This window comes from Podarcis filfolensis (assembly GCF_964270895.1).
Source record: "Podarcis filfolensis genome assembly, chromosome: 8".
Lineage (NCBI taxonomy): Eukaryota > Metazoa > Chordata > Lepidosauria > Squamata > Lacertidae > Podarcis > Podarcis filfolensis.
In genome coordinates this window covers 41,169,911-41,182,313 of record NC_139611.1, presented here as the reverse complement: position 1 = coordinate 41,182,313, position 12,403 = coordinate 41,169,911, and positions in this window count along the sequence as shown.

Sequence of the window (12,403 nt, the reverse complement as noted above, 5' to 3'; positions counted from 1 at the left end):
GCAAGGCTGTAAATTCCAGGCGTAATTGATTTGCAATTGACCTTTTCGTGAAGCGGCTCCTGTGTAGCTTGATGGCCAAAGAGCTGCTGACATCTCAGGGGGAACTCCAGCAGAAAGCACCCAAAGTGCCAGTCACATATGACCTTCCCAGCCCCAGTGATGGTGACCCACCACACAAAAAGCAGCGTGAGCTAAATCCGCCCACTGGCAAGTCCAGAACCAGGACTAAGGCAAAGGGTAAATTCACTGCCTCACTGAATTTATTTATTTATATTTATTTAATTGATTTATTGTAGGAATTAAACTCTAGTTCCCATTTACAGAGTTATGCGGAAGACAGCATGAATCATTTGACCCTTTTAGTTCCCTTTTCCCTCCTATAAAAACTATGCAATACGATGTACGCTACAACAGCAGCAAGAATACTCATCGCAAAGTATTGGAAGACGCAAGATTTACCCACTCTGGAAGAATGGCAGATGAAGTTGATTGACTTTATGGGATTGGCAGAAATGACTGGCAGAATCCGCGACCAGGGAGAAGAGTCGGCAGAAGAAGAATGGAAGAAATTCAAGGACTATTTACAGAAATACTGCAATACTAATGAATGTTGAATGATGTTGGATTGAAATTAAGTGGTTTCTAGCTGTAATGGTGTAAAAGAATATGAAAAAATGGTTCTTTTATATATATATATATATATAAGTAAAAGTTTAAGCCACAATAATTTAAGATGTTGGATAGAAAATAAGGTGTTTTTTAACTGTAATGCTATGAGATAAGGATTTGCTGGACAAACAATTTGAACTGGAATACAAGAAGGGGAGGTATGAGGAGGTCAGGGAAATATGTTACTGAAAAATAAGTTGTGAACTCTATGTGTTTTTATTATTTTTTCTTTTTACTTTTTTCTCTTTGTCTGTATAAAATGGAAAACTCTAATAAATATCTTATATATATATATATATATATATATATATATATATATATATATATACCTATGCAATACGCTCTCTAAAGTTTAAATAACATAACTTTTACTTTGTGTCCTAGGAGGCATCTCCTAGAGGCTGAGGGGGTCTTCACCCCCTATAATATTTGAGGGAACCGGGAGCCCCCAAAGTTGATGGGCACTGCCACTCAAATGGTGTGTGTGTATCATGTCATGTGATCGATTATGTGGGGCGGGGCTTACCTTAGTGTACTTGCACTTGCGGATTAAAATATACAATGCAGATAGGTGTTACTTATGTTACTAATACATCTTACATAGATTTTTATCTAAGATAAATACTGTTATGGAATGACTAACTCCAAGGCAGATAGCAACAGAACAGAATAGATCTGCTACCTAGCTGGCGACTTACTGCCAGAAACTTGGAAATCACTGAGAATTGTACTCTTTCCTAAACCACACAAATATCATTCTCTGGTGGAATCTTATCACCAAATTTCTCTACTTAATCTCAACTATAAAATCTTTACAACAATAATGGTTACTAGAACGAAAGCATTTATTGGGAAATACATCCACCTGGACCAACCAGAGTTTGTTCCAGAATGCAAAATTGCAGACCCAATTAGAAAATTACTGAACTTAATATACCACAGCAAGCAGACTTCAACACCAACCTGTCTATCATTGTATGTATTTAAAGCATTTGAATGTGTAGAACCCAGGTGTTTAATTGAAGTGATAAAGAAAGTTTGGATTTGGCCCAAAATCCACTGGATTATTAGAGAACATTTATGGCACCACATTTGCTAAAATTAGGGTAAATAATATAGACTCGCAAAAATGTCAAATTGACCGTGGCAAAGCTATGATGCCCACTGTTGCCTTTATTATTTGCCATAATCTTGGAACACTTGGCAATTAGACTGCACCAAATTCTGGCAGGAAAGGGCCTAATCATCAATGGAAATGAATGTATTCTGGGTCTGTATGCAGATGACATTGTTTTATGCACATCAGAGCCAATCAACACTGGAAAACTATTGAGTCTGGAATTGGAGAACTTCTCCAATATTTCTGGACTTATGAGTAGATTTTCAAAAATCAGATGTAATGTTCTTTCATAAACCTGCCTCCACCCCCTAGCTTCAAAAAACCTTCTCTAAATTCCAATAGCTAAGAAAAGTTTGATACTTAGGTGTTCTGATTACTCAAAATTTAAATAAGTTATATCAGACAAATTATGGTAAAGTATGGAAAACAATAAACACGGATATGCAGCGCTGGGGGAAAATGAAATTTTCTATTATGGACCAACTGGCCACAACCAAAATCATGATTGTTCCAAAGTTATTACAGGTTCTCGAACGCCTTGTGACTCGAACGTTTTGGCTCCCGAATGCCGCAAACCTGGAAGTGAGTGTTCCAGTTTGCAAATGTTCTTTGGAACCCGAACGTCCGACACGGCTTCCATGGCTTCTGGTTGGCTCCTGCAGCCAATCGGAAGCCGCACCTTGGTTTTCAAACGTTTTCAGAAATTGAATGGACTTCCGGAACGGATTCCGTTCAAGAACCAAGATATGATTGTATTTTTATTCCAAACCCTACCAGTGTGGATCCCACCAGCCCACATGTCCAAGTAGCAAAGAAAAATTAATAAATTCATATTTCAATCAGATGGAACACACATTAAAAAATCCCTGCTGTATCAGCACCCAACTGTTGGGAGGATGGGGACTTCCAAACTTAAATAGCTATTATAATGCCTGTCAGCTGAGCAATATGCTAGACCTAATGTCTGGTAATGAGGGAATCCAATGGAATAAGTTGGAGAATGTGGAAATACCCTATAAAAGTAATACCTCTTTTAAAAGATAAACCAAATTCCTTACACAGATTGAACACTTTTAACATTTGGACCAAATGGGCAAAGCTCTTTGTCCCAGGCACATCACCCTTAATGGCAATACAGTTTCACCCAATCTTTACAAATAAATATAAAACCTATAACATAAAAGCGTGGAAAGAATTATACTAACTCAAAGATTTTTACAAAAACAGAAGGCCGCTTACCATTAATGAGATACAAACCCAATTGGGATATCCTCAAATACCGTGGCTATTAGGAAATCAACTAAGGTCATTTCTAATAAATTCTAAGATTAAAACTGAATCCACGAGACAATTAACATCATATGAAAAAATAATAGTAGAAGAAAATATAGCAACAAAAGGATTAATATAATCCCTGTATAAATCAACTATAGAGGCATATTTCCCTCCCCAGAATAATATGAGAGAATCAATCTCTCATTGGTGGGAATCAAATTGGAATTTAGAAATTGAGGAAGAGACATGGAATGGACTGTGGATCAAAGCCCTGTATAAATCTATTTTGTCAATGACAAGAGAAAGAGCCCTCAAAATCTCACATGGCTGGTATTTAACACCTAGACGTCTAGCTTATATAAAACCCAACAGCTCTCCTATGTGTTGGAGAGGGTGTCCCACTATTGTGACATACAGACATATGTGATGGGAGTGTTCAAAAATAGAAAAAATATGGAAAAATGTCTTTGATTACAAGGCAGACAGTTCCTATGTCCCCAGGACTGGCATTGCTTAATATATACAGTCAGGACTCACCAAGAATTAGAAATAAAGATCTTATAACCCATTTATTGACTGTGGTGAGAACGACCATAGCCAGAACATGGAAACCATTGCAACTGTTGACCATGGATAAGTGGTATGAAGCGGTCTGGCAGACAACTTTGTTGGAAAAGCTAACATGGAACCTGTGGGTAGCAAGAGGCCAAAAGAAAAGCAGTAACATCTACGCAGTATGGGGCGATTTTATTGAACACACAGGTAGTGAGGCGCAAGGGTGAGTTGTGTTTGAGGTGGGTAACATAGTTTGGAATACATGTACATTTTAACCTTTCATATTGTTGCAAATATAATATATTCCTTCCTTTTAATGAGATTGGAGCACATGATGTTTAATTTTATGGTTTTTAGGATTATGAGAATGTTTGAAATGTATGCTGCTCTAACTGTTAGACTGTAAATAACTGCCATAACTGAACCAACTGAAAATAACTGCCTCGGGCACATGACATCACAGAGTTCTATAGCCCTTGTGAGCATTAACCCTTTCCTTAGCATTTTGGATGCTTTCATCCCACATTTTCTCCCAGTTTGGGATTCAGTGCAGCTTACAATTAAAAACAACATTACTGAAAACAGAGTAATAAAAACAAATGAGTTAAAATACAATAAAACACATCCAGAACCAGCATTAAAATACTGATTGCCTTGATAGCAGTCCACTGGTCAACTGTGTCTGCATCTTAGTTTCCAAAGGCCTGTCTGAAGAGGAGGAAGGCCTTAGCCTGCCAGCAGAAGGATAACAAGGGAACCAATCTAACCTCTTTTGGGAAGGAGTTCCACAAGACGGGAGCAGCCACAGAAAAGGCTCTCTTTCGTGGCACAACTAACCATTGTTGATGGAACCAAGAGAAGGTGCTCACCCAAAGATTTTAGCACTCAGTGAGTTTCATATAGGGAGACATGATCTTTCAAGTAGTGGGGACCAAGCCATATAAGGCTTTATAGGTCATAACCAACACTTGGAATTGTGCCCAGAAATAGACCAGGAGCCAGTTAACAGGGGACTAGCATGTTCCTTGTAACCAGTCCCAGAAAGCAATCAGGCCGCAGCATTCTGGACCAGCTGAAACTTCCAAACAACTTTCAATGACATCCCTGCATAGATCAAATAGAGAAGAGGGGGCCTGGAAATGAGAGATGAGAGAGCCGTAGCTGCCAGTCGGTGTAGGCAGTCCTGACTCAGTATAAAGCGGTTTCCTTTGCTTCTCTGTATAACAGCCATGCTGGGGGTAGTCCAAAATGATTGGAGGGCACCAGGTTGTGCTGAGGCTGCCCTTGTTGGTTATTTGACAGCCCCCCTCTCTGCTCTGCCCTCCCTTAAAAATAAAACACCTGTAACTCTGGTAACTGCTTTGATCACTTGCAGAATGCTCCATTGGTGCGAATTACATATTAATTAGCTGTTCTGGAGAGCTAAAGTGTTTTGACACAGTGCTCTTTGTGATTTATCACTGGCAGTTGGTTTTTCCTTTCTTTCCCCTTCCAGCTGGCTGACTAGCTGGCCCAGTGACTCAGAATGGGCACACAGGCAGCTGGCAATGGAATGAAAGAGGGAGCACACTGCAGCCAGCAGCAAAGGGAGATCGTGGCAGCGGTGCCAAGCAGCTCCAAATCAAATCACTGTGCCCCTTGATGAGGGCAACCATACTGTTACGGCAGTGCAGGTAAAGCCCCTGCAAGGCTGGAAGCAGAGCTAGTGGCGTAGGGTGGGTTGTCAGCACCCGGGGCAAGGCAAGTAATTTGCACCCCCTAACCCGTGGATTTGCGCCCCCTAACCCTAACCCCTAGATGTTGCGCCCGGTGCGGCCGGGCCCCCCTGCACCCCCCACGCTACGCCACTGAGCAGAGCAACTGTGAGGAGGGAGGGGGAGGGGTTGGATTCTCTGCCACCTAAGGCAAATGGCTTCATCGCCCCTCATAGGTAGTCCACCCCTTTCTAACAGCCTTTATCTACCCTGTTCTACTGTCCAGGTGCGACCTGTCCCGTTTTGCCACCTGAGGCAAAATGGAAAGGTGCTGCCTCTCGCAGCTGAAGCCTCTCTTGCCAGGGTCATGTGGTGGTGGCGGCTTCCAGAAAGATCTTACAATATCTCTTTGGAAGCTGCCACAGCTTCTCCTCACTTGTGTGGCAGGGGTGGGCAGAGTGTCCACAGGGGCACCACCATGTGGAACTCCAGCACCCAAGGCAGCTGCGCGTCCCCTTCGCCATTCTCAGAGCACACTTATAGATGGGGGTTTTCTAATCTCGTTCTGAGTGCAGAGCCAGTGGGCAGGTTAACCTAAAGTAAAAAAGCTTTGAGTCATATAGTGAAAAGTGGAGGGTATTCCAGGCTTATGGGCATGGTGATATCACCATAAGAACATAAGAGGAGCCTTGCTGGATCAGGCCAATGGTCCATCTGGTCCAGCATCCTGTTCCCACTGTAGCCAACCAGATGCCTGTGGGAAGCCAGCAAGCAGGGCTCAAGCACAAGAGCGCCCTCCCCTCCTATAGTTTCCAGCAATTGGGATTCAGAAGCATTGCTGCCTCCAATTGCGAAGACAGCCTGGCTAGTAGTCACAATAGCCGCATCCTCCACGAATTTGGTAAATCGTCTTTAAAAGCCAAACAAATTGGTGGCCATCACTGCCTCCTGCGGGAGTGAGTTCCATAGCTTAAACAGAAGGACTTTCTGTTATCTGTCCGGAATCTTCCAACTTCATAGGATGTCTCCAAGTTCTAGTGTTATGTGAAAGGGATAAAAAACTTTTCCCTATCCACTTTCTCCACACCACGTATAATTTTATAAACTTCTGCCCTGTCACCTCTTCTCTATATTCAGGTAGGTAGCTGTGTTGGTCTGGCACAGTTGAAATAAATTTTTAAAAATTTTTTAAAAATGTCCAATAGCACCTTAGAGACCAACTAAGTTTGTCCTGGGTATAAGCTTTCGTGTGCATGCAAGAAAAGGTATCGGAAGAAGTGTAAGTGCACACGAAAGCTTATACCCAGGACAAACTTAGTTGGTCTCTAAGGTGCTACTGGACAATTTTTTTATTTACCTCTTCTCTATATTCACTCAGAGCTGAAGAAGACCTATAGGCATAGCTGTCAACTTTTCCCTTTTTTAAAGGGAAATTCCCTTATTCCAAATAGGATTCCTCACAAGAAAAGGGAAAAGTTGACAGCTATGCCTGTACGGATTGTGACTCCTGCTCGCCTTTAGAGAGGACCAGACTCAATGTGCGTAGTGTGTGTGTGTGTAAGAGAGAGATTTTACTTTACATGCCACTATTCCATGCCTAGCAAACTTCCAAATGCATCACAATTTTACTCCCTGAATAAATGTTACAGATGACACAGTTTTGCAAATACCTTTATACCCTGCCTGCTGAATCATCATCTCTCAGCCTATATTTGCAGCCTGAAAAGGACTAGACTAGAAACTTCCATTAGAGGGGGGAAAGCTCATAATCATATAAAACCGAATGCCCTGCATATGCAGGTGTGCCTGCGGAAAAGCAAGGTCCAAACAGAAACCAACCAAGATGAGTTTTTCAGTGATGAATAATTCACTCTGTTTGGATTTGTTGGTCTCTGCGGGCAGATTGAGATGGATATTCTGTGACTGATTATTTTTTTTACAAAAATAAATCATAGAATTAGCTTTTGAGATCTGTGGCTTGCCCTCAGAAAATTCTGGAGTGCCCTTTGGCTGAGAGAAAAACAGCAGAAGCACACAGGGAGGCTGGCTGGCTCAGTCTGTTGTAAGATTGTGATAACTGAAGGGCTCCCCCTGCTGTAAATTAGCTGTTAGGAAATAACAGTCAATAAATTCAGATTAGAACCTGTGGGGTTTGTTGTTGTTGTTGTTGTTGTTGTTGTTGTTGCGGCTGTTGCTGTTGTTGTTGCTGTTGTTTTTAAAAAAGACCCACAAGGATAACAGAGTCGTCAGCCATCAGGCACCTGGCTGAAAGAAAAGGGGTGTCTTTGCCTGGCACAAAAAAACCCAAACATATTAATGGAGGTGACAATATGCTCTCTTTGGGGAGCACATTCCTCAAATGACGGGAGCAGGAGGAAGCACCACTGAAAAGGATCAAGTAGCAGATGAAAAAGCTCTCTCTCAACCCTGAGACATTGGAGAGCTAACTGGAAGAAAGTCAGTTCTGGACTAGATGGCCAAAAGCGTCTGACCTGATATATGACAGCTTCCAATGTTCCAAAACTGCTCTTACTTGGGGTAAAGGTCTCTGTTGCAATTAGCACCCAGAAGTTTTTGCTTCATGTAAAAACTTTCCATTCCCCCTTTGCCTTTTCCCCACAGTCTGGGTCTCCTCTTTCTCACTGTTCTCAATTAGGCTGCATTACCTTTCTGGTGCCCCCAGTGCTGTGCTGGAGCTTCACTGCTGCAGCTGGCTTGCTTTGAAATGCCCCCTTCCTGCATTATTCTGATTTGTGGCTGTTAATTCTGATGCCTTCTTGCAGGAGGGCATGTGTGTGTGTGTGTGTATACGTGTGCGCGCGCGCACACACACACACTTGTCAAAGAATAACTGGAAAGGTAGATGCTTTAATGCATCCCCTTGCTGGCTGTGTCCCTGTAAGCAACTGAATCCCACACCAAAGTCAGTTTGAAAAATCCTCCTACTCTCCACCTCTGGCTCCATCACCACAGGTTTGACAAGAGTTATTTCATTTCCACCAGTTTCACAGGAGGGATTGCATTGATTATGTATACAGGGCAAGCAAAGGTCTCCAGCACCCTGTGCAGAGCCTTTCAAACTGGATGTTTAGCGAGGCTGCCGGGGTCACTTAATGGTTGGCAGGGGCACAGTCTGTGGACTGCTGATGAGGTCCTGTGGCCTCTGCTCTCAGTTTTCTCTCTCCATTTCCGCAACCATTTCTAAAGGAGAATGCAAGAGAGCTATAGAATTCACAGCCAGGTGTTCAGTGTGGAACCATCTCAGTGAAACACAATTATCCTTTTTTTTTTTTAACTTTTATGGGCTTCACCTCCATTGCCCATCTTTCATACTACACAGCCAGCAGGGGCAAGCTGGGGGAGTGCTGGGGTCTCCCAAGCAGGGGCATCAGAGAATTCCAGCAAAAATGGAAAAAGGAAGCAGAAATTGCTGCAGTTCATGGGTTCATCTGTGGTCAGGGACAGAAATCAGCCAATATAACTGGTATTTGTTCACCTACAGTGGTACCTCGGGTTAAGTACTTAATTCGTTCCGGAGGTCCGTACTTAACCTGAAACTGTTCTTAACCTGAAGCACCACTTTAACTAATGGGGCCTCCTGCTGCTGCCGCACCGCCGGAGCACGATTTCTGTTCTTATCCTGAAGCAAAGTTCTTAACCTGAAGCACTATTTCTGGGTTAGCAGAGTCTGTAACCTGAAGCGTATGTAACCTGAAGCGTATATAACCTGAAGTACCACTGTAATTGTTGTTGTCATTTTAAGTCCACAAATGATACATAATGCAGTTATTTTAAAAAAAACAAAAAAAACCACTGTTACACAAGTTACATAAAAAGTTATGGAAGTTAACATTAAAAAGCAGGTGGCAAGGTGTATGAAGTAATACTAGGCAGAAGCAGAGTGGAGCAGAAACGGCACTGACCATGACAAATACAGAATGAATTATAGAAATGGAAGGGACCCCAAGAGTCAGCTAGTCCACCCCCTGCAATGCCAGAACCGCAGCTAAAGGATCCCTGACAAATGACCATTCAACCTCCGTTGAAAACTTCCAATGGAATGCAACAGACACCGCCTGCCATCTTACACCCCTGGCCCAAGCTGCTCCTTTGCAGGCGCATTTAGCCCCAAAGTAAAAAGATAACCACAGCAAACAGCCCACGGCCAAAATATGCATTTCAAAGGACATTGCCCTGCAGTCGCAACACAAATATAAGCAAATGCTGCCAGGTGCACAAACAACTATTTCCCACCCTTTTGCTAATTAATCACCCACATCCATATATTCAGTTGACTTTATCCAAATTATCAGTTGCTAAGGGTTCTAAAATATTATTCAGCTTCCCAACAGAATTCGTTTCAGTCATGAACTGACAAGACAGTGGGGAGGAGGAAGAGGACCCCAGCAGGGGCATAACTGTGACTGGGACACACTGGGGCAAGCTGGGGATGGGGAAGGAGAGGTTGGTGTAGAAAGTACTCACAAGGCAACAGAGGATGGTGAGGAGATGGGCATCAGTTCACAGGAACCAGAGCAGCAAGACCCATAACCAGAGCCAGAGGGGCCCCTGTCTCCTCAAACACAGCAGGCTCTGAGGTGCAAGGAGCAGAAGGTAAACTCTAGTATGCTGAAGCAGACAAAGGCTCACTAGCTGGCCAGGTGGGGCTCATTAGCTCTGGGAGGAAGTGAGTGATTCCTGAGCTGGAGTAGGCTTGGAACAGGTGAGGGTCATATGCCTCGTTAAGCCCAGATGCTGCAATCAGCAGGCAAAGTATAAAGGGAAACAGAGCTGAGGGGCTGGGTCTGCTCAGCTTCTTGGATATTCCAAGACTCTCTTTGACATTGTGCTTGTGTGGGACTGACCTCCAGGTGCTCTGACCCCTGGATCAGCTGCAGAGGCAGGAACCTGGCCTGACTGGGCTTTGGACCTGCTGGACTACACACAAACATCTGCCATGGGATTGTGGACACCAGTGGGACTTGCCGCCAGGTACCCCGTGGTTCAGGACACCTACACCTGGGGGGATGATGATGATGATGATTTAAATTGTATATAGCCCTATATCTGCAGGTTTCAGGGCGGTTACAACATAAATTCACAATATAAAAACACAAAATGCATAATAAAAATAAACACAAAAGAACCCAATAAACCCCCAATGACAACCTGATAAACTAACCCATTCGTGTGAGTTCCATTAAAGCCCTAAAGGAGGCTGAGACTATCCATGACAGCTGTGTTCTATCTCCATTGTCGGAGGCAGTAATGCCTCGGGATACCATTTGCTGGGAATTGCAGGTGGGGCAAGTGCTGCTGCACTCAGGCCCTGCTTGTGGGCACCTGGTTGGCCGCTGTGGAAACAGGGATGCTGAGCTAGATAGGCCACTGGCCTGGTCCAACAGGCTCATATTACATGCTTATGTTGTTCTACTTTTGTAAATGTTGGTCTGCTTGATTTCTCTCTCCCTTGCTACTCCTGTTTTTACTATTGAGTGTATATCCCTGAACTATATATTCTCTTGTTTTGCTTTATGATATCGTAAACTGACTGGAGTGGGTATTTTCTTTAGTGAGGCAGGATATGAATATGAACTTAAATAATTCAAACAGGACTGTTGACCTGTTGCCTTTTATGACGAAGGCATGAAATATATTTATTTTATTTATACAGTACTAAGAGTTCTATCCCACGTCCCCTCCCCTACCTTCCAATGGCGATGCTCAAAACAGCTAACAATGTAAAGCAGACAATATCAAAAGTTAAAAATAACAATAATCCCTCTTTTGGTTAACGGAATAAATAGCCACAGACCATCAGGAGAAAAAAACACACCACACAGATGAGAAGAGGAGGAGGAAGGAGAAAGAGCCAAAGTAACTTAGTAGTACTAGCAGAATTAACAGAAGGGGAATGTCTCTCCATGTCTGTTATAATATTTTCATCTTCCCTGAAGGGCTGTCACATGGAAGATGGAGCAAGCTTGTTTTTTGCTGCTCCAGAGGGGCAGACCCAAAGCAATGTATTCAAAGTACAGGAAAGAGATTCCAACTAAACATTAGGAAGAATTTTCGGTGGCAAGAGATATTTGACAGTGGAATGGTGGTAAACTCTTCTTCATTGGTGGTTTTTAAGCAGAGGTTGGATGGTCATCGGTCAGGAGTTCTTTAGCTGTGATTCCTGCATTGCAGGACGTTGGACTAGAGGGCAGTAACCAAAGGGATGTTGTTTCCATTTGGATGAATGAGCAGCAGAGTGTCCTTGTAAAGTTTGCTTTATTTATAAATCTACACATTAGAGCATAAGGGGAAGCAAAAATCAGATCCTCAGGAGTAGTGCTGGATTTACATATAAGCTAAACAAGCTATAGCTTAGGGCCCCACTCTCTTGGGGGCCCCCAAATAAATTAAAGGGGGAAAAACTGGATGTACATTTCCAAAATATAAGATAAAAACAAATAAAATAAAACCTACATACAGCAACAGTGTTTTGTGTTGTGTAGGCTCCTATGATGTAAGTAATGGGCCCCGCCTGCTATATAAAGGGCCCCATTACCTTCAGTCGCTTAGGGCCTCATCAAACCTAAACCTGGCCCTGCTCAGGAGTGACCTGAGCAGCATGCAAGTGTTGGAATTGTGGGTGCAACTGAGCTTGCAGAAGAGGGATTTGTGGGGGTTAAGACAGGGCCTCCAGATTCCCAGTCTATTCCTGTACAGTGGACGCTCGGGTTGCGAACATGATCCGTGTGGGAGGCACGTTCGCAACCTGCAGTGTTCGCAACTTGCAGTGCCGCATGTGCACACGCGTGGGTCACGATTCAGCGTTTCTGCACACCTGCAAAGCATGATTTAGTGCTTCGCACGTGTGAGCACCGAAACCCGAAAGTAACCTGTTCCGGTACTTCCGGGTTCGGCGCGGTGCGCAACCCGAAATCACGCAACCTGAAGCGTCTGTAACCCGAGGTGTGACTGTATCTTTAACCTCTTGAGCTGAACTCCCCATCCCTGCATTGTTTAGACTGATATTCTCAGGGTGCATCCTGTTTTAAAGTCTAACCAAGTTTCACTATCTGAAACGCTGCTCATTCTG